Source organism: Orbicella franksi, chromosome 2 (assembly GCF_964199315.1).
Source record: "Orbicella franksi chromosome 2, jaOrbFran1.1, whole genome shotgun sequence".
NCBI lineage: Eukaryota > Metazoa > Cnidaria > Anthozoa > Scleractinia > Merulinidae > Orbicella > Orbicella franksi.
The window spans coordinates 23280351-23283851 of record NC_138146.1 but is presented as its reverse complement, the minus strand read 5'-3'; positions in this window follow the sequence as shown (position 1 = coordinate 23283851).

Sequence of the window (3501 nt, the reverse complement as noted above, 5' to 3'; positions counted from 1 at the left end):
TGTTCCTCGTCAGTCGATCGCGTTTTAGCGGTTCCTATAAGTATCCGAGTTTGCCTGAGTTTATATGTCTCTGTTTTCTGAAAATTATACTGTGCCATTTTCAATTAAACTCATCACAAATAGATGAGCTTGGGAGCTGGTGCCTTAAAGGTTAGCGGGGTGCCAGAGCCATAAGCCGCTAGGAGGTATCCATGGCAACCCTGGAAAGCAGGAACCACCCAATGAGTGTCCGCTAACCGGCACCGTTAGACTCTAAGAAATCCAGTGGAAACTACTAACCTGAAGAATACTTACCCTGACCAAGAACAAAACGGGAGGGAGGAGAGGGTGCAAGAATCTGCAATGATTCGCGAGCAAAGCAGTGCAACTGATCCGCAACAATCAGCAGAATACGTTACAACAATTATGCAATGAACCATAAACCCCTGCAAAACCCACAGGCCGCCCCACAGGTCATGTACTCCCAAACGGGGAAACCGCTGGCTGCATAAGCTCATATTTAACTTGCCTGAATGATATTAGCTGGATGGGTACGCTAGCTGGCTGCATTTGCTCGAGTTTAACCTTGCCTAAATGATATTTAGCCACATTAAAACAAGTGGCAATAACGACATAAAAAATAACGGCGACCAGAAGGGCCGCCAAGCGGAGCACCATAACTATAGGAACAGAACCACGTGCATGCATAGAATTAGAAAACAAACCTAAGAAAATACGCGCGCTGATTGGTTCAAAATCGTGTTTCTCTAACGCGATGGAAACACAGAACTAGCACGAGCTGTTGACGTAATGATGACGCCAGCAAAAATAATTTACATTTTGATGATCAAAGTAAAGCTGTTTTTCTTATTTTCCTCGCGGTATTTCTTAAAGAAATAGAAAACATGTTCTCCGTGTTTCTATCGAGTTTAAGTATAAATCTACTAACGTTCTATCACGAATGCTGTTCTCTGATTGGCTACGCTACCCACCATCTATTCTGTGATAGATAATGAGTAGCGTAGCAGTGTGCCCTTGTTGACAAAATGATGGCCGCTTCTTGGCGTTTTCGAAGTGTCTGTGAAGAGGATTTAGATAAAGTATTGAACGAATAGTAGATTTATACTAAAACAATTAGATTATTCGCTCTCGATTTCTGTGCGTGATAGTTCAACTATCACGCGATAGAAATCTCGAGTTCATAATCTAATTGTATAGTAGAAACACTCGTGAAAGTTTAGAAGAACTCCAAAAAGCTGTGGAAACACGAGCCGCAGGCGAGTGTTTCCACAGCATTTCTCGTTCTCTCAAACTTCTACTCGTGTTTCTATAACTCGATAGAAACACGGTACATTTTTCTATTTCTTAAATAGAAACCCATGCAACTGTGTTTTCATAATATAGTCAACCTGGTTAATGGTATGGATCGCGTGCGCCCAACGACGACGACAACGTCGCACAACGTGGCGGCAATCAGTTAATACCAAGTCATGCGGTCTTGGTTTACAGCATGTCTTTAATAATGGACATCCATGTTATGGTCAATTGACACCTGTCAAAACAAGCTATCCGCTGACCAGTATCAGGTGACATTATCACGGGCTCAGGTTAAAAGCTCTTGTGTGTGTTTTTTAAAGTTGACCGCTGATCAATGACTGGCTTTCGATAGAATCCGGGGCTCATGTCAGGTTTATTTGTTGTTATTAGGACGACGATCAAGGCCAGGTTGTTCGGAAGGTGGTTAACGCTAACCCAGGATTAAAAGTCAACCGAGCTATAATTTTTTCTTGCACAGAAATGTTCTTCACTGCTTTTAGGTCATGGGTTACGTTTCTAGTTTGACCTCATCCTCTTTTTAGAGAAGCTCAGTCACGGTATTTTCAGTTATTTTGGCCACATAAAAAATTACCTTTAAATGTTAGGAAACCTGAAAATAACAGCTTAATAAAATAGAAAAACACCAAAACACAATGATAAACCATAAAGAAACAAGGATTGTTAAGAACAGAGAAGATTAACACGGATTATAAACGACGAATTTGAACAATTAAGGTTAAATTTTTCAGTATGCGCAAACCGTAACTGAGCTCCCGTGAAAGAGACGGGAACCTAATATCGAGAGGTGAGGTTCCAGGCGACATTAGACTGCTTTGATGTAAAGAAAAAAACTAGCAAGGTACTAGGAAAAGCGCTATTAGACCTGAAATAGCTAGTGGACTTCGTCTCAATTGGGGGCCATATCAGACTAACACTGCCGATGTTTGACATAATTCTGTTTTTAACGCGTTGAACAGCTGGGATTCTACGATCAAGAGATGAAGTTTTAATTTACAATTTTATATCTTGGTATCCCCACAAAAACTACCAAGCAACTGCATGAAAAGTTATTAGACAAGAAAATTTACCCTTCGTTTCAAGATGACGGCCATATTAGACTCTCATGGCCGTTGTTTGGACTTAATCCTCTTTTCAACCTGTAAAAAAAAATGGAATTCTAATCAGGAGCCATAATCGAGGACGGAGACCGTAAGCGCGCGCCATTTCAAGTATTGGGGTTGTCCCCATGATATGGGACAATAATTCTATTTTTAGAACAGATTGCGCCATCACCTGTGGCACACGCGCGTACATGCTGCGAGGATTTTTGCGGATATCGCGCGGGGAAAATGGCGTCCGAAATTCCCGAAATGTTTCATATTTTTGCCCCACAACTCAACGCGTTTACGTCTGTTGGAATTTTGCTTAAGTATTTTCGTCGTAAGCTGCTCCAGTTTGAGTGAAGTAAGACTGTGTCGAATTTAGGTATGTTCCGCTGTAAGCTTATATATATCGCTGACCAAGTTGTGTTCCGACTGATGCTTCTTTTACATGAGCTGTACATTACTCCACTTTAAATTTCACATATGTTGAAGATTAACAGCTTTTCCATTACACAGCAAAAAACTAGCTGGATATATTTAGATATAGCAGAGCTTCAGGACTTCATAGTTTCCTAGCTCCTCTTGCCACACGCTTGCGAGGAATTTGTCAGTCTATCGCGACCGAAAAGTAAGACAAAATAATTGCTAGTTTGAGTTTCGCTTGAATTGTAAGCAATGCTTGATGTTTCATCAAGACTTAATAACTTTACGTCCGTAGATACTGCTCAGTTTTATTCGTGTAAAAATCCAGTAAATTCTCTGTTATCGATGAATGAGAGCGCCCGCCGATGCGTGTTTTGTACAGTCAGTAAACATGACAAATTGTACTTGCGCCGCACTTTCGTGTGAAAGCGTACATCGAACTCAAACAATAGCTCTATAGTTTTTAAATATGTTTAAGATTGATAAATGTTTGAGAACATATTAAAAGCTAAGCTGAAAATATGTGAATAAAGCAGAAACAATCAGCAAAGTTACGATGACGCTTTTTCTTTAATCAACTTGGAATAACGATTTCGATTTTGATGATCGAGTTATCAAAACTCCTTGCCTATTTTCATTTTCGCAGTGTAAAACTTCACTATGCTTATGTTGAACAAAC